At 32.4% G+C, this 20,577-nt stretch overlaps 1 protein-coding gene across 6 annotated transcripts in view; it reads right to left on the bottom strand.

Moving 5' to 3' along the window:
- Positions 1-16,299, bottom strand: part of LOC118187008 (adenylate cyclase type 2-like) — a 153,541-nt gene extending 137,242 nt beyond the window's left edge. For all 6 annotated transcript variants that reach the window (XR_015043518.1, XR_015043519.1, XR_015043520.1 and 3 more), the window contains exon 1: positions 16,157-16,299. The gene's annotated coding sequence lies outside the window, so the exon portion shown is untranslated. The remainder of the gene's footprint in view (positions 1-16,156) is intronic.
- Positions 16,300-20,577: the final 4,278 nt, after the last annotated feature.

Raw genomic sequence — 20,577 nt, forward strand, 5'->3', positions numbered from 1 at the left:
TCCTTTAATTCACACATTTTCTGCATTTTTATATATTGTTTTTCTTAATACAAAAGGCATAAATTTTGTTTTGTAAAACTTAAATTTTTCTTCACATACTTTGAACAAAAGTTTTCTAATGGCATTCTTTCTTTATTTTTTCAAAACAACATTTGTATTTTGGAGGAATGCATTGTCTTGACCTGTCATGACCTCTTTTCATTCTTTGCCTAAATTGCATTTCTCGTTCTGTGGAATGCTTAGACATTGTACGCAATGACTAGGGAAAGTATATAATAATTCACATATTTCATACTTTGCCTAAAAATGATAGTCATTCTATAAAATGTCTAGGTATTCTATAGAATGCATTGCCTGTAACATACAGAAATTTATTACTCCTAAAAAACGAGAACACGTTCGATACCAATTGTTATGTTAACTGTAACTTTCTGAAATATAAGTGATAAAACTTATTAAAAATACTGAAGTGTCATCAGTATAAACAAACAAATTTTTGTAAAATGAATGAGAAGATAAAAGAATGTTATGCTTTAATTTTTTAAAAAAATAAACAATCTATATGAGATTCAATAATTAAAAAAAATGTAAACATTCGTATCTTAAGCACTGTGACGCACTGAAGTATTTTATCTTTCGAACTATATTTGTAATATTTAGTGCAAACTATTCAACTGTTTTGTTGACAAATGCTAACAAGCAAGCTAATATACACTAAGTTCTGACGAATTTGCAGGTTTGTGTAAATTGCGGAAAAATCACAAAACACAATTACTCGTTTAAAGGTAATGCGGTGTTTAAACCGGACTTCGTTCTTGTAAATAAAAACGTTTTAACAAAGGTAGAATATCCCATGCATAACTTTATTTAATCTAAAAGCAGTATTTAACCGTTGAGGAGTATCGTTGCTTCATATTCCAAATGAAAGCAAAAATATTCCGAACAACTATTTTATAGAAATGAACTCAAAATATTTTGCTAAATATACTACGGTGACTGGATTCAAAGCGAGTCAAAATCAATCAGACGCGGCACAATGGAATATATTGACTGACGAATCAATCGTAGACATAGATTCTGAGTCCCAAGATGAATTATGACTGTTGTAAATATCAGGTATCTGCGATTAGTCCGCGTAACGCTAGAGGGCGCTGAGAGCGCCATTGACTGTGTTCTGAGAGTTGATGGAAGATGTGACGCAGTGATGATGTGAGATTGTGAGATTATTATATTAATTAAATCAATTTATATTTTATTGCTTGGCGATTATTGATTTCTGATTTATTCATATTTGATGTGATATTATGTTTTGCTGAACCACCATATATTAGAAACTTGGATTACCACTGAATCTTCAAACCACTGATGCGCAAATTACATGAATGAGAAGAGATTACTCCAATTAAACTGTGATCACTTTTTGCAGTAAATAAACTTGTGAAATAAGCTTACAAGATATAGCAACAATAAACAGCGGCGTACTACTATACATATCTTAACAAGATACAGAAAAAAATAAACAGCGGCATACTACTTTACTATCTTGAACGAGAAATATTTCACCACCAATCTGCAACAAATAGCCTTGACGTGATGGCAACAGGAATGGGATTGGCGTGATGACGGTGCGCTGCAGTACTGAGGAGACTGATGTAAGGATTGGCTAAGCTGCGTATGACTTATTACATATAGAACTAAAAACACATTTATTATAAATATACAAGAAGCTTTATTAACAGTACAATAGCGAAAACTAAAAATTAATGTAATGCATAAGAGAGATAAGCACTGTTCTTATTATGCGAAGAACTTGCTAGCGGCAAGAGTCACTCTGTTCGAGATTTCACAGCATTCTGGCATCTTGGTCTGTCTGAAATAGTTTGCAGACTGAATTAATCACACCCTTTTAATTTTTCGGTTGTATTTTATGTCCGCTCACTGTTTATAATTGAAACGATATAGTTTATAGAGAATCATTAATGCGTCAGCCGCCCTGAAATCGAGAGATTTTAATGACAAATCCCGTGAAGATCACTAAAATCTTTTGACACTGGTGGTGAAGTGATGACTCTTGTAATGGCAGATGGAAGTTGTTATGAACAAGTTATTGCTCCCGCAATGCCAGAGCCTGTCGTCTCACACCTCGTAACAGCTGGAAGATTGTGAATGGGACGAGACCGCACACATGAATTTCTTATCTTTGTGTGGTCCGCCGCAAGATATTATATAAAAAAGAAGGACAACATTCAATATATTTAGAAACTGGGATACTAATAGACTTGTAGGCATTCCACAGGTTCTGTAGGCAATTTCGAAATCCATTTCCTACCTACGTTTACTCCCAAAGCATTTTATCAACAGAAACCTGCATCTTCTGCGAATTAGAAAACGTTCCACGTTATCATTCAAATACCCTACAACAAAGAATTTCCTCATTCGTCATCCATCCAAAATATATAACTTTCCTTGTAAAACTTTTCCATCCAAAATATATAACTTTCCTTGACAGCAAACATAGGGACAAATTTATATCATTCTGAAGAGTTTTTCTACCTAAAAAAACACTCCATTAAATCAACAGCTTTTTCTTCTTCACGTTTTTCGTATGCATAAAACGCCCGTTAAGTCATTAGCTTTCGCTTGATAAGATTTCTAATATACTACATTCCAGGCAGGCAGTCATCAGAGCAAGCTATGCATCATCGTAAGTCCAAGAATCTCGCGTATATTACAAATTCATTCTCACAAATCTGCTCAAGCATTAATGCTGGATAAATACCGAAGCTTGGAAAAATATCCAAGTAATTGAGAGTTGCAGTCGAAAGGCAACACCTGTTGATCCCATGAGTCAAGAAAAGAACGTAAAAGTTATTCAAAGAAAGGCATTAATTTCTAGATAATAATGGAAAATACATGAAGCCTGAGAGAAAATTAATGTATTTTATTACGACAAAACGAAATTGGTTCATTGTTCGCAAGTTCCCTTCATGCCATTTATATCTTATTTACAGAAATAAATTCAAATTCTTTTCAAAATGAACTGCTATTACACGATTAAGACATCGTGGTAAGCGAGTGGAACAAGTAATTAATATCGATTTGAACCTTAATTTATTCACAGTATTAAGCAAAATCTCATTTTTTAAAAATGATTTTCTCATAATCGACAGAAACTGTAACTTTTGCTTATTTTAAGCGATATATTTTAATTGTCTGCGCATTTGAATCAATAATTAAAATATAACCATAAAAAACTTCAGCTTAGGTTTATCACCACCCTTGTAACTTAAAATGTTATGATAATTCAGTAGCTGAATAAATTAACATCGTTATCACCAACAATTAAGAGTTTAAGTCCGTACATTTTCAAAAGTATCTATCTTTTTTCAGTCCGAACCTGATACAACCCTTTATTCTTTTCAGAGAATTCTGAAGACTGCTAAGTTCTCACATTAATTGTATACGTAATTTTTATCATTCATGCGATATAATATTCATTCGATACGTAATTTTTACCTGCTTCAGTTTGTCATTTAGACAGAGGTGACTGGTAGTTTGGCGGCATGTACAAGTATAATTTACGTGTACAAGTAGTAATAGGCATGTACAAGTAACCTAATTTTAACACATTTATTACGATATCAGCAATGAATTAATTATCAATGCTAAATGTATCAATGCTAAATGCAATCGGCATTTAGTCAGTTTACAGAAGTAAGTATAATAATAATCTTCACTGCACGAAGACACAATTCTAGCTAGCGGCAAGAGTACATCGAAAGGTTTAGCACGTTCTCTTTTACTTACCGTCTGGCACATTTTGCAGACTGAAGTAGTCACACTTTTTTTAGTTTTACTGTTGTATTTTACTTCAACTGATGCATTATGGTTGAAGATGATATCAGAGCTACAAAATTATTGGTCGAAGAGCCTCCTAAGACCGAGAGGCTTTGATGATAAACATAAAGATCGCTAAAATTCTCTGACACTGGTTCTGAAATTATGGCTTTTTTAGTGTCAAATAGAGATGTTACTGAACAGGTTATTGCTTCTGTAACGTCATAGCATGTTGTCCCATACATCTTAATGGCTCTACTGTCTGGTGTAAGTCCTATATTACTATTATCTTTCGGGGGGGAGGCACTCATGAAATTCTGAACTTCGTGTATTTTATATTACTGTTGTGTGCATGCGGGGTTTCAATGGATTGAATGCTCACAGGATCGATTGATAGCTTTAAAAACTTTATTTTACCACCGCCCCCCAAAAAAACTGAAAATTTCTACAAAAGCACTCGTACATTTTTCGCCGAGAAATCTCTAATACTTTCCATTTCTTGAAATTATGGGAAGTCATATACGTATAAGGGTAGGATACTGTTATACTTATATACAGGGATCAATTACAGTTATTCAATTGTAGTACCAATTACAGTTATGCAGATACCGGGCTACAATGTCGCAAAATTTGGCGATATTTCTCCAATTTAGCAAGATAGGCATTTACTTCAATGTTAATGATTTGCCCCTGCAACCTTATTTTTCTCGCAGAGTTGCACGCTTTTCAAGCATTTCATGTTACATTCTGCGAAAGATACTACAGTTTCACAAATAATTTCACTGACATTATTTACATATACAAAAAATTCGTAGTAGATTCACAGATGTTTATTTTGTATTATTTTTATGAACAAATTGATGCTTCAGCTAGATGTCTTCAGGATTCACACACCGCTATTCTATGAAGGAAACAGCAATGATACTTTGTAAATATTATATAGTCCGTAAAATCTCTTTATTATATGCTTTATATTTATTGGTTTCTTGCTGTCTATACTCATTAGTATTTTTTGTAATCTAGTTTTAGCTATTTTTGTCAATATAAAGAATAGAATAGCTAATTGCTATAAATGCTATAATTTGTGTATTAAAGCTCTTTAGATATCCATAACGTGTTTACTGTAATAAAATTTTGATACATGATGAATAGATTTCGACTTTAAACTATTTTGTTGGAGTTATACGAGGGATATTTCGAAAGTTCTAGGAATTAAGTTATAATTTTTTTCATTTTATCAATTATCATCAGTATTACAATGCGGATTTACAACATAATCTCAGTTTAACTGAATACACTTATCCCAACGAAACATTTCTTAAGAAGTCCTTAAAGAACTTTTTCGATGTCTTCTCATGATTAAACTCTTAAAGAACACTCCGTAGAAGGTTTTCAAATGTGACATCAAGAATGTGGAAACAGAATACTCCTCAGAGACGATGAACAATTTCTGAAGTTTTCCCATTTTTTGCCACAAAATAAGACCGCTCTTCGCATCTTTCATGGTCTTGCTACAAAAATGAGTCTGTGTTAATCAAATATCTGAATCGCACTAAACAACAATGGAGTCATAATTACATAAATATGTCAAGACTTTGCACTTAGGCAGCTGAAGAAGTTGGCTCTGTATTTAAATCATCGAAGCTATTCCTGCAAAATTTAGAAACTTATACTGATTTTTGTGATTTTTGTTGTTTAACATCTCCAATAATGTTAAGACTTATCAAGACAAGGCCGATGGCGTTATCTGTAAGTTCCAGGAATTGAACTCAATTCATAAAACTTTGGAAAAATTCTACGAATACTGACAATAATGCATTATAACATATTTCAAAAGTGAATTCTTATTTGCAATATTTTATTTAATTCCTTCTAATGCTAAACGCATTTTATTTACTTTAATAACAAAATCTGGAAAAACACATCTTTACATGTTCCCTATGCTTTTCCTCTTGAAATGTTTCATAAAAAAGGAGGTATAGGAAATTACGAAAATGGTTGATTTCTTTTTTAGTGTCATTCGAAATTAAATTTAAATATTTTGATTTTTAATCCACTTAGTAGTGATAAAAAATAGTTTACATAAATAACGTTCTCAGTACCATTATAAATAAATATCCGTTTGATCAATTTATTAAGAGTATTTCTCTGATGAACATTTTTAAGCCATTGTTTGGAAAATAGCTGTCCTGTAGCTATTGAAAACAATTTGTCTCGGTAGAATGCTCTGAAGAAAGCGATAAAATGAATACCTCAGAATTCTACGAACGTATCCATTGACAACAAATTAATCACTTTAGGTGTAGAAAATGATGTTGGTATGGTCTGGTGATTTTACACAGAAAAAGAATCAGACTGCAACAATTCAAGCGGATATTCAGGATGCGGCTGATAATTTTGCGGAAATGTTTAGTACCAAAGCCAATTGACAATAATTTACGAGATTTAAGGAAAATCTGGAAATAGAAATGTAAGAAAAAGAGAAAGAAAAAGAGCCAAGAATAATTTTAAGACTGTAGCGATGTTACTGAAAAATTCCCACGTAAAGATTTCTTTAAAAAAGCAGATAATACTTCTTTCAAATGGAAACTGTTTTATACTGTTTCAGGTTTTATTAAACTTGAGTTCGTTGACATTATAAGAGGGAAAAATTATGTTTTTCCATCTAAAGCAGCTTTTTTTCCCTTGGAAGATCCAAATAAATATATTATGAATACTTTCGTATTGTTTTATTTTGCGCAACGTGTAATTAAATTTTTCTATGCAGAAATGTATATATATATATGTATGGATACCCAAAAAAAGAAAAGAGTTTAACATGCTTCAAAACATACTTTACTTTTAGAAAATGGGATATATTTCTATATACTTAAAGCAGGCAAATGTTCCGATTTAACAATTTCAAGTTTGATTTGACTAGGCAACTCTGGTATTTTATCACTGTCAGTTTATTTCGTAGCTTAGGAACAACATGTTCTTTGGAAACTTATGACAAAAATAGAGAGTATTATGCACAGATTGTTATTAAATTTCGTGCGAACTTGAAAGTGCGCCTCATGAATAAATAGTTCACAGACTGATAAAGAAATTTGGGGACTTTAAATCACTACGCTGTCGATCCAGTCGGTCTGTTGAAAACTGTTGTGCTTAGCAGTGTTATTGAGAGTTCCAAAAAATACTAATTTAGAACTGTAGAAAGACTAACAATGAAGGAAGTTAACACTCATGGGTTGTGGAATTAAAATTCCATATAGAAGGATGGCTTTCCCACTCGTTACACATAAAAATTTCTGATAGATCCTGCCGATTTCGAGTTGGATGTGTATTGGCAAAAAAGAAGTCAAAGTGAGAGAGTCATTTTCGAATTATAATTAGAAAACACCGCTTATTCAGGATATTTTAAGGAATTCTGAAATTTCAGGGCCAAACCCTTAGCGCTCAGAAAATTCATTGAGTGATTAGCCACACTCAGTAAGCAGATATGTTAATAAAAGATTACGAATTTCATCGACGGAGTGTGGTGCTGGAGGGCAAGTCGTAGAGAATATTGCTCATTCTTAAATAAAGACATTTACTAGTTGTACATACGTAAAGATATTTTCCAGTTTCAAAAATAGTATTTGATTCGGCATATTAAATCCGGCGCTTTGGGGGGGTCACCTTTTATATATGATGCTGATATCCAGTAAGAGAATGTGTTGAAAGCGTTCATAATGTAGTATTTATAATGTAACATAATGTGTTCATAATGTAACACATTTAACTATATTTTATATGCATTACGAATAAAATAAGTAATTGCACGACTGTGTTTAATTGCACATTTTGAATCAAACTGTACAAACTATTTGGCTTTAAAAGCTAAACACGTGAAAATCCACTGCATCCTCACCAAGATTCGAACACCGGATCTTCCAAATGCTCTTTGGAATTACTAAACAGTTAGATTATGAGGCAGCATGCTCGAGGGAATAAGATGATTCCTTACTTCCTCTTCATTTAAAGAGAGATTAGGGAGAGGCGAAAGAACCAATCAACCAAATCCATGTGGGGATGAATTATCGTCCACCATATTTTAGTTTGGGCGCTACTACGCAGAATATGGAAGCAGGAAACATGAAAAATCAACTATGCAGTCGCCAGGATTCGAACCGCACTTCATCCACTTGCTAAGTAGCAGTGCATTGACACATTGAGCGCATGTAGGAAGAAATGTGAAAAATAAATAATGAGCAATGTGAATGTAAATTATATAGTAATAATAACAATCTGAAAGTGTTTAGATTTTTAGCTTTCGTCCAAAAGGGCTTTTAAAGTGGAATATGGTTTATCAGCCGAGAATATCAGTAGAGATTGCCTAGTTGAAATAGCGAAACATTTTATAGGATACTACCTGAATATACATTTAGACTAACATGGGAACGTCTTATATCTCCAGTAGATTTAGAAAGGGAAAAAATGTATAACTTTATTCTATAAAAATATTTAATATTTTAACTAAATATCTCATAATTAAATGCATTTTTATTTAATTAAATGAGACTTAAAAATAAAACAATAATATTCTTAAGAACTGCATGTATTTCTCTTAAAAGCTTAGTTTGTTCATCAGTAGTACACAAATTAAATTTGAAAGATAAATATTTTACATGTTCCGAATGGCAACCGACTCGAATGAAAAGTGAAACAAAGCAAAATCGTATTTCGAGATTAATAGCCCTTTGGTGCTAACAAAAATAAACAGGAAAATATACTAAAATTATTTATATATTTTAAAAACCAATACTATTTTTAATGTATAAATTTTTTCGTGTAATAAGTGCAATGTACAAAAATAAAATGCCTGGATCACAGACCCTATGAACTATGATATAATATTTCATCTTGGTACGATGAACAAGAAGAGCTGATTGCATTGAAGGCGAATGTTCAAACACAAGTCTTGTTCAAAACCCACGTGTAAGCAATGTTTAGGAATTTAAAAGTTAACCGAGAGAATTATCCCAAAATACAAGGTTGTTTTCAAATCAACATTTTTGCTTTTTCACTTTTCTTATCGAACATAAATAGGTTTGAATCAAGTTAATAATTTCTAACGGAAAATCAGAAACAGATTAAATATTTTTGAAGAAGTGATATAAGAATTAAGGTAAGCAATTTTATGCTAAATAAAAAAAAAAGTGTCAACACATAAAGCGCAATCATTCCATTAGTTAAAATCGAGCTTTTGCGCTTTTAGAATCTGTAATTTCCTTCTGAAAACTTGTTTATATTTGTAAAATTGATAATGATAATACAAACAAATAACGAAATATAAATTTAATAATCGATTTTTATAAAAATTGTATTCATGTGTTCGTCAAGTCGTTATCTCTTAAGTTATTATGTGAAATTATTTGTATATGTTGTATGCTATATATTATAGAGGAAAATGAACGGTGGTCGATGAAGAAAACCATTCTTTTAAAAGGGATAGCTGGAAGGAAAGATTCGGAATCCCTGGTGCTGGATGGTCGATCGGTAATCCTTAATATTATTTTTTGTTTATGTTCTCAGTAACACTGATTACTTTCGTAAGAGGTCACAGATTCACTCTAATTTTATAACTGTTAGGAAATTTTCATTTCCCTTTGCATCAGCGAAGAGCTGAAAAGGTGAAAAGTTCAAAGCTACTTAATCTCACGTCGTAGAAGCCAAGCCTGTATGTCGTCCTAATGTTAGCTGTTTAGGGTTGTGCAATTCTGGTTATGGACGAGGCAGGCAGTCGTGCTTCTTTCTAGCGAAGTGCAGCGATGTAATGCATGGATTCTTGATACGAAATATAACTAGCGAACCTAGGAACGGGAATAGAAAACTAGCAGAATAGCTCGCCCAAACTCGCCAAGTTTGGCGATCGTTCGTCAGCATTTTCTTTCTACCTCTGTGTAACGGTAACTGATCCAATCCCCGTGTAACCGTAACTGTATCCAGTCCTATAACTGCAAACCCTTAGCAATTTTGAGAAATCAAAGGTACTGAAAGTTTCTCGGCGAACGATGGAAAACTATATAAGACCTGAGAGAACATGAATTTAGTTTTAGTGCAGAGTATTGAAAGATCACCGTGAGAGCCTTTCATTTGCATTGCGTTGTGTTTAACATTCTTAGTAGTTTGAAGTGGTAACTTCTAATTATGCTCTGTCATGATGAGAAAAGCTATACGAGTACTTTTGTGTAAAAACTTTCAGCAATGAAAAATGCTTTTGGAAAAAAAAAAAAAAAAAATCAAGTTATCATGGACGCATTCAATTGGTTCTACGCGCATTCAATCCATTAGATGCCTATACGCATTTAATAATATGTTTCTGAATATTCTTATATTAAACTAATTAAATTGTATCGCTATTTTGAAGAATATTTTTCCTCGTCGATTAATATTACCAAAATAACCGTAAACAATAAGATGATATTAAGCGGCACCTGCAGTGTATAGGGAACGAGAAAAAATAAATTCCAATGGGGAGAATTACACAAAAGTTCGAATTTTACTTAATATGATGGTGCGTTTGATGTATTGATGAAATTTTTTTAACATTTAGCGTGAAATTCCTTCATTCAATTTTTAAATCATCTTGTTCAAAAATATTCAACCAGTTTCTTGCTGCTTATTCTAGTTTTACGTTCTTCGTAAATTTTTTGTTTTGTTTGTTTTTGTTTTCTTGTGTTCTAGCGTTTTACTTCGTTGCCTTTCTTTAAGTTTATAGGGTATTTCTCCCGCCTTCTTAGCATGCGTTCGTGGTGTAATGGTCAGTACACTTGGCGCGTATTCTAGAGGTCAGAGGTTCGAGTTCCGGTGAGGGCGTTGCTCATTTTTCATGTCTCCTGCTTCGAAATAACCTAATGTCTCTACTTGTTAATTAACGAGTTATTTATGTTTTGGATCTTTATTGTTACTTTTCCCTTCCGTTTTCTCACTAGAATGCACATTTAGTTCGTCTGTATTTAGGAGGGGGTTTTTACATTGCAAGACAAAACGTATTCTGCTTCTCAAGGCCACTTCATTAGGTTGCTACATAAGATAAGAATTGCAGTCCTCGGCCTTGCATAATAATTGCTGATAGTTTATATCTGTGTCGATTGATTTTTGAGCCCACTTCGCGTTAATTTGATTTGTGGAACCTTCGGCTACTAGCCTATTTGAAATTAAATTTTACATTTCACTTACTGTTACATTTCTCCCCACAAGTGGTTGGCTGAGTTGTATGCACAACGTGTGCCTTCCGTTTTTATCTAGTTTTAAATAAAGGGTGTTTTACACCCATCTCAACTTTCAACTGTTATTTTAGACTTGATAATATGATTAATATTATATAATATGATTAACGTCTATCATAAGTTTAGAAATTTTGGATGGTAGCAAAGAACACTAAACTCTAAACTTTCTTTATATTGTACTTATTGCATAAAAAATTTGTATATTTAAAAAAAGATATCGATTTTAAAAACATATTAAATAATTTTGGTGTATTTTCCCCTCATATTCATTTTATGATTTCTTCCTCACTATATGATGCATTGTATATCAATAAATAATTCATTATAAATTTATTAATATTTCTTTTGGCAATCAATGGGAGCTTGATTTTTACGATCGATTGCCGCGTCAAATTCGCTATCGACCCTCACTCCCCCCCTTGATTATCCTGACCTCTTTAAAATTTCATCAACCCCCAGGGGGTCAAAGCCGACTTCGTTGGGAACCTTGGAACCCCCCCCTACTCTAAATGAACCATTGAATACTGGTAGCTGAACCTGAGTTTTAATCTCAGTGTAGAGGTTGATTACGTGAATCTTTTCGTAGTGTTCTTCATGAGCAACATAAACACGAGACAGTTTCTTTTAGAGAGTCCTCCACGAAGGAGAACCGAACCTTCTCATAGGTATAAGACCTTCATACGTTTTATTGCATTAAATTAAGCAAATAAACATCTATTAAATGAATGCTGAAATACGTATTGCCAGACATTGATTAATATGAATGACATTTTAAACGTCTTTGAAATTCACTTTCTTAAATTCTACATGAGTAGAACATTGATAATTTATTAAAAATATTGCGCACAGTTTTGGTTCCTTTTTTTTAAGCTATGCCCCAAAATTCTGCGCAAATATAACATTGAAAGGAAATGGAATGTGAATTTTCCCAAATATCTGTAGAATGGATTTTTTTCTGCTATAAAATGAAGTTAGAATTTATAAAATGCATTTCATGAAAGCTGTACATAAAGGCTTAATAATTATATTTTTTTTTTTTTTTTTTCCCAAGAACTTTGCCGGTGACGAACATTATTTTGAAAGAATTGTTTTCCCCTCGTAAATGATTTCTCACTTGAACTTATTAAATTTGGTATCATGCTTTCTTTTTTGTTTAATATTTTTGGTTTCTATAAGGAAAGTAATAGTAATAGGAATTAAGTTACATATTGGATACCATGGTGATAATATAACAACAGTCCGTAGCAGCACATTTGAATATTATGACCAATAGAGCTAAAAGATAAGTTATTTTTAAGCTGAATGTGCATTAATATCGATTGCTATGGGAAAGAAATTTATACGTTTTGTTCCAAAATTGGCCAAGAAATTAATACTTGCAGAATTTAGCTAGAAATATTTCACACTGGCTACTTTTCCTAAGATGTTTTTCGAAAGATGAAAAAAATTTAACGCATTGCTCGATTTTCTGTTTTTATGAATTACAGAATGTTAAGCATTGAAAAAAAATTATTTGTAAGCTACATATGTACTCGCTGTTGATAAATCACAGAATCTATCGGCTGCGGAAAATTTGACATTCAATTTGGCGAAGCCATGAGAGCTCCTAAGAAAAAGGATGCATTTTGAAGGAAACTGTATTCATGCTACACATAAGAAAAACCACAGAACCAACTATTCACCCAGCCCTTTCACCTGGGATTGAAACCAAACCAGATCGAACTACCAGTATTCAGCGCGCTTAACCCCTCGACCACTAGTCGGGTTTGTGTTCTAAAGCTGGACGACCCATTCCGAAGCTGATTTAAAGAATAGATTCACTTTACTGAGTGAATTTACTTCGATTCCAGAAAATAGAATGTAGCTCTTTTACAGTTCACGGAGAGCTGTTTTTGGAAGTGGGCCAAGAATAGAGGTCTGCTGTTCGTTCACGAACTGAGTAACTTTACTGAGCGACCTTACGTTTGACTGATGATAAAGGAACCGAGCTGTTGTTGGAAGCGTGCCAGGAAATTTCGATTCTCATGTTAGGGAAGAAAAAATGTTTATCCTCTCATGTTTCAAAGTATATTTAATTTCATCATTTCCCAACTCTTCGAAATATTTTTATTCTAGCAGTTTATTGTTAGTTCTGTGTAGAAAGAAATTCGGTATGTTAGCGTTTAATGGAGTCAATCTCACAGTACCACTCCTCATTCGATTTTTTTTTCCCTTCTGTCTTCGCTAAACGGTCCCGATTCCATTGTTCGCTAGATTCTTTCTGCTTTCTGCTCATCCTTACTAACTGCTCTTGATTCAACACTCGTTCCGGATTATTTTCATCAAGGTTTCAGTTATTTTTCAGTGAGTTATAGAAAAGAACCGATTCATATCATTAGAGAATGGTTCCGATCTCCTACAAGAGCGGTTTTTCCCATCTCTATTCTGAATTTGCAAGGAACTAATTTAAAATATGTGTTGGTCCTCGGACTGCATAATATGTTTTGCTGCGGTAATACAGAAAATTTAAGAATAAACTTTGGAATAATGAACCCGAGTTACTTCAACGTATTTATACTATGTATTTAAATATATCTGTGTACGTAAATTTCACAGATAGAACGACGTCATGCAAAAGAACACGCATAAAAATCCTAAAAATTCATTCTGAATACATTTTAGATAGTTCAGTCCTTATATTCTAGTTAAAATATTTTTAAGATAATGAGAAGATTGTAGAAATTAATGCAAAGCAAAAAATACCCCGAAATCAATTTCTGACTCCATATTATCACTATTTCAGAAAAGAATAATAATGCACGCTCATTAAATACACGATTTACAATAATAAATTACGTTAAACGTTTCATAAACAGAAGGAAATGAGCTCGCGGATAGCGGCCTGCAGATGTCCATCGTTGGTTTGTTGCCGTTGATTACAATATATTGTGTTTTTATCTATTATTTTTTGTAATTAAAAACTATATATAACTATCTGTGTTTGTTTATAATATAGTAAACAAACACAGATTTGGGGATATCTGTGTTTTTTTACTATATTATAAACAAATACAGATATCCCCAAATCGTCATTGAGTGCCTCAGGAAGGTAAAATCAAAAGCAATTTTTCCGACAGAAACGCTTCGTTTTGGCCTGTTTGCTTCTGACTGCAAGGCACATTTTAAAAATATCTGATTAGGAAAACATATGACATCCTTGTACAGCCTTCTAAATTATAGACATTTTTTACTGCATTTCATTTAAACTTATTTCCTCGAATTTCATTAGCGATATATTTCTAATTCAATCAATTCAGTTCTCACTTCGCGGCAAGGCAAAGATTCATAAAACTCCATCTTCATTAAAAATTTATTTATTTATTACAATATTTACAATTAAAATGAGAGTTTCTATGCAAAAGAGCCAATACGGTCAACGGGCAGGAAGAAAAAATTTTCGGTGCACAAAATTAAAAGTTAAATCTGGGTCGCACTGGGAAAAAAGACATTGATGTTAGTGCACCAAATGACGTAAGTCACTGTTTTACTCAGAGTTTCAAATATAAACAAATGGCGGTTAGGCTTAGCGGTACTTAAACTTTTAAACTGTTGATATTTCTACAACTATTGCATGCAGGTTAACTAAAGCATAAAAACCCTAACCGGAACATAAGAACATAATTCAATCACTTTTAAAGCAAAAAATGCACAATTTACCAATATAAGAATAACAAAAATGGACTCATCCAGTCGAGTGACAGAGTAGCAATATATATATGTATATTTATATATCTTTGGGGCTGCCGACTTGCAATGAAAAAGGGAGGTCCACAACTACATATTATAGCAGTCGCATACAGAAAATTTCAACTTTCTACGTCTGTCTACTCGATTTTGAGTTCTACGGCTATCTCGTCGTTGCGAGATAGATATATACGTGCGAACGTACATACATACAGACGTCATGAAAACGTCTCTTATGAATCCGTTTTAAAATCCGTTTTGAAAAAAAGAGAGTCTTTTATTTCGGTCCATACGTGCAAAAGTCACGCATAAAACATGGTTCAGCTAGATTCGAGAGCGGTCAAAATGGATATTTTCGTTGAAATATGACACTCGAAAATTTTCACCATTACAATATTTTTTATACTTCGTACAAAAATAAAAAAAAATGTAGAAAATTGCTCTATTAATATTTTTTATCATTCTTCTTTTAAAAGAGAACGAAAGGTTGTTTAATCTGTAAAAATTTCAAAACTGTATATACCTTTAGATGTTGAAATTTTAAAACCATAAACGTCAAATAATCTGATAATCTGAAAATCGAGCAGTTTTTAAGTTAAAATTTTCATATAAGGTTGGTTCAATAATTTTTTTTTTTTTTTTTTTTTTTTTTTTTTTTTTTTGTTGTTGTTGTTTTTTCGAATGCGTAAAGAGGAAAATTCGGGTATTCTTTGTTTATTCGTTAAGCGAAGATATATGAAAAAAAATTGTTGAAATTAACATTAAATTAGAAAAAAAACATATATCGAATTTTACAGAAGTCATGTCACCACACTGTTTTGCCATTGACCAACAGTGTATGTACAAAACTTGAACTTGAAAAGTAAATCAGGAAGTAAGATTAAAAATTAACGACAAAATTTCATTCTTTGTAGAACACCATGAGTGGACTAAATGAAAGCTTTTAATATCTGAAGTCAAAACATGAACAAAAAATACTTTTTAAGAAAGCGTATTATCATTGCCAGTCACTTCCCATAAAATTGTCTGAAATATCACGTCTGCAGATTGATTATCTTAACTGATCAAAAGTGCGACTGAAATTACGAAATAAGATGTACAAATTTCGGACATCTTAGACTGCGAAATTCTAAATAACATAATTCTAGATTTTCAGCTTTAAAAATATATTGCTCAAAAACAAACGATTTTTGCCGTCCTTGGCAGTAATTCCACTATTGCTTCTACTCGAAACTGTTGAGTCATTAGTAATCTAAGCTGACTAAACTTAAAAACTCAATACTTGCCTTCAAAAATAGCCATTTTCGATGTCTAGACTAAGAAATAAATATTTTATAGCTTACCTAATGTAAATCCGAACTTCCCTTCGCTTTCATTGCAATCAAAATTTCTTTCTTCTTACAGATAGCATGCGCGATCTTTGATCCGTATGACCATTGACTATGATCGAAAGCTGATTGCCTTACTATCTTGTGTAACAAGTTGATTGTTCTCCAACACATTCTATGCAGAATGCTACATGTGATGAAGGAAACCAAGAATGAAGTGTTATTGTTACTGTTGATAACACACTGAAGATTAGATGAAAGAGTAGAATTACCTGATAATAGCTGATTCGGATTCACTTTAGTGTAAAACGCAAGCTAAAAGATGGAATTTAAGTACAGGATCTATCAATAACTGGGACACAAGCATTAAATTTCCCAGTTACTTGAAAAATATTGATTTTTATTTCTTTGTATATGAAGTAAAGGAAGTATTGTAATCACGAAAAATTTCGGCTATCATGTTTCAACGAAAATATCCCCTTTGACCGCTATCAAATGCAATGTAACGATGTTTTTGCATGACATCTGTACGTAAGGACACAGTAAATAACTATTTTTCCCAAAACGAATTACAAAACTGATTTAAAATTGATTCAGAAAGAAAAGATTTTTTCTTGGCATCTGTGAGTACATATGTATCTCACATAACTTAAAAAGAGGGGAAATTGAAAACGTTGAAATTTTGTATATAGGACGGCTATAACATATAGTTGTGCACCTCCCTTTTTGGTTGCAAATGGCTGCACCGAAAGTATATAAATATTTAGAGAGAGCCACTCTGTTACCCGGCTTATTGAGCTCAGTTTTTTTATTCTTATATATTGGTAAATTGTGCATTTTTTACTTTAAAAATGATCGAATTATGTTGTTCTTATCTTCTGGTTAGGGTTTTTATGCCTTTAGTTAATCTGCATACAATAATTGTAGAATTTTCAACAATTTAAAAATTGTTCAAGTGCGGATAAGCCTAATTTTTTTATTATAGCAGCCATATTTGTTTACATTTGAAACTTAGCAGAATACTGAATTAAGTCTTTACCTTCAGTGTCTTTTTACCGAGTGGGACCAAAAGTAAACTCTTAGTTTTTTGCACCGAAAACTCTGCTTTCTTGCTCGTTGGCCGAATTGCTTGTTTTTGCGTAAAAACTCTAATTTCAATTGCAAAAATTGTTTTTTAACTGTTCTAAATATATTTGGTGCTTTATGTTTTTTTATATCTTTCAATTTTTAATAAAAGTATTTTTAGTTTTTATGTATTTTTGCCTTGCCGAGAAGTGAGAACTGAATTAATTGAATGAGAAATATATCCCTAATGAAATTTAAGGAAATAAATTTAAATGAAAAGCACGAAAAAATGTGTACAATTTAAAATTCCGTACAAGGAAGTCATGTGTTGTGTACGCATCAGATTTTTTTAGGTAGATAACTTAGAAGTGGAACGTAATGTACATAGACAGATTCTCTTTGTTACATCATCTTAATGCATTTTACCACGCACTATCTATAATCAGATAAGCGTCACCGAATTGATGATCACAATAGGTAGCGATAGTCTTTGAAGACGTCCTTTCAAGCTAGTTGCATATTATTAATGTGATTGATGCCTTCAATACAAAGGAAGTAGAAAACAAAAATTGTACAGTGAAATCAGCTTTTTATCGTTACAGTGTAGAGGTTTATTTTGAAGGGGAAAAGGATAACATTTACTCTACCTCTGTTATGTTTTAATATAGATGACAAAATTAAATAATTAATAAACAGTCTCTGTTAATAGCTCAGCAATACAGGGATTTCCTCTTTCAGCTTGTTCCATATATTAAGGAACAGGGCACTCTGAAAAACTGGAAATAAACGTAAATACAGTTTTTCTTTAACTTACAAACGTTAACTTGCAAATACTGATACCGAAAAGAGAAAATAATACATCTCTCAACATGCGAAAACTAATGTCCTGCTTTATACATAGTGGAGCTATAGGCATGGTTCCCCTGAGGATTGCATTTTAGGGGCAGAATTTTTTTTTTTTTTTTTTTTTTTTTTTTTTTTTTTTTTTTTGGTTGAAAAATTATTTTATAGGTGTTAATCAGTGTGTCATCGAGGCATGTGAAAAATAATTTTAGTCTCCAAATTGCCTCAAGGAATTAAATGGACAAGAACTCTTTCCTCAAGTATTGGAAAAAATCACCACCTTGTTTTAACAATCCCATAATTCCGTCGAAGTTTTTGAATTTGCAAATTACGAAAATCAAGTAAATTATGATCATGGTGATATTCAGAGAGAAAAATGTTTCGTTAAGAGATGTATTTCAGAGTTTCATTTCCGTTATTACTATGGAAGTTGAAATAGGAACCTAGAAGGGAAGTTCTTTCGAATTTTTGCAGTGTTGTTTGGCAGGTTAATTTGTTTTCGCAGATTTTGAATAAATACAGTCCTCCAGTAAAATACAGTCCTCCAGAACGAGGTTCTAAGTAATAGCGCAAACTTTCTTCTCAGTTGTTGTAAGTGTTGTTAGTTGCGAGATGTTTTTCTAAATAAAATTGTTTGTAAAGTATTTAAGAATTAGAAATGTATATTTTAGATTTTAAAAATCTTTCTCCACTGTTTACATAACAGCGAGAGCAATCGTATAGATATCTACAATATGTAAGGTGTAATTAAATTTCATAACTGTTGTTTTTAATTTTGAAATCTTATCCTTTCAATGCTTGTTTCCCACTTACCTACTCACCTGCCAGAATGAGTTTCTGGAATCGCGTTGAATGCAAATGAGTTACAAGAAGTATTTAAAGGAAGTTTAAATTATTTCGAAAGAGAGTACTTAGGAGCCTTAAGTGGCGCGTGTTTGCCTTCTGGGTACTTCGTTCTTAAATCTACTACGCTCGGCAGTATTGTACGTGACTGTTGAAAATCGCCGGCTAGGTTAATTTGAGGACCAACTACGTTACGTATTTGTGTCTAGCTTCGAATAAGTGTATTTAGTTTAGTATTAGATTAGTTTCTTAATTTGATTTAAAAGGTGGAGGCTTTCATGTAAGCCCGAGAAGGAGCCATCTTTTATTATTTCTTTGAATAAAAGGGTATTTTAACCCTTCTCACGTCTCTGTAGGGACTACTGGAACTCAACGTATATGCGATAATTCGCTACTTAGTTCACTAGGTTCCTCGACGTTATATCTTGGCAAAGTATTGTGGAACATTATATGTGTCACTGATGTTTTGCAAACAAAAAGAAAATAAAACAGCAGCAGTAATAATAATAATAGAATTTGAAAAGTTGGAATTAAAATTTTTCTTCAAAAATAACAGGAGCGTTTTATTTCTCTACATTACGTTTTGACACTTTTTGTAGTTAATTGTTTGTACATCAAGACCTGCGGTAAATTTAAGAATCGTCGCAGGCTGCAAACAAAAGAAATAGGCTGCAAACTAAAGAACTGCCTCGGGCTGCAAACATTCCAGCTACGCCACTGTTTAGATATAGCAAAGCATGCTTTTTGTATTTATCAAAATAAGCCGGGGGCTTATCTTTAAATTAACATACGAGTATTATGAGAAATTAGATCGACACAGAGGCAAGATATACATGTCGGCATAGCATGTGTGGGTTGTGTTTACAGATGTTTGTTTTTTTAAACTTTGTGTGGGGTGTGGTTAAAAATATAATTTAAAATCTTTTTTAATGTTTTTTAATGCTTTGCTTTTAATCAATAATGCCAAATCATAAAAAGGCTGTCTCCCTAAATGGATAGAGAAAAAATGTCTTGTATTCAAGTTATCCAGAAAAAAGAAACTTAAGTTACAAACTTGCATGGGATTAATGAACGGATATTATTGCACGCGGGGAATATACTTTTACGTATTTTGAAGTCTATCAGTACAGCGCACTATCAACAGCGCAAGTACGTATTTAGTAGATTTGTGCTGGACAGGGGGTACCGTATAAATACGACAGGCACTGTATTGATTTATTGCGATTTTAATAAATAACCAATCTCGAGCGAAATTCATGAAAAAACGCGCCCGCTACACGAGGAAAAATCCGCGGCGAAATATAATCCGCATACAATGAGTTAAAACACTAATAAAATAAATAATTACATCATCATATTTTTAGTTTGTAAGGATGCCTGCATAACCTTAACTTTTGAAATACAGGATTTTTCTTAATTCTTTTGGAACAGCAAAAGTTGGTACTAATATACATAAAAGCTGCATATAGATACATTTTCACTCCCTTAGTCTCTTTGAGACTCTTTTAGTCCGCTTTGAGGAAGGATGGAACTTAGGCGAATACTTTTAAAATTTGTATAACTTGGTAAAAAAAAAAAAACAGCTGAAAAAATACGGTAGTTTAAATTATGACAAAACTAGACAACCAGCCTCCGAGTATCGCTTCTAATTGTTCTTGTGTTAATTACATTCAAATACACTGAAT

This window comes from Stegodyphus dumicola, chromosome 10 (assembly GCF_044657685.1).
Source record: "Stegodyphus dumicola isolate Sdum_Otavi_A_Nest chromosome 10, ASM4465768v1".
NCBI classification, from domain to species: Eukaryota; Metazoa; Arthropoda; class Arachnida; order Araneae; family Eresidae; genus Stegodyphus; species Stegodyphus dumicola.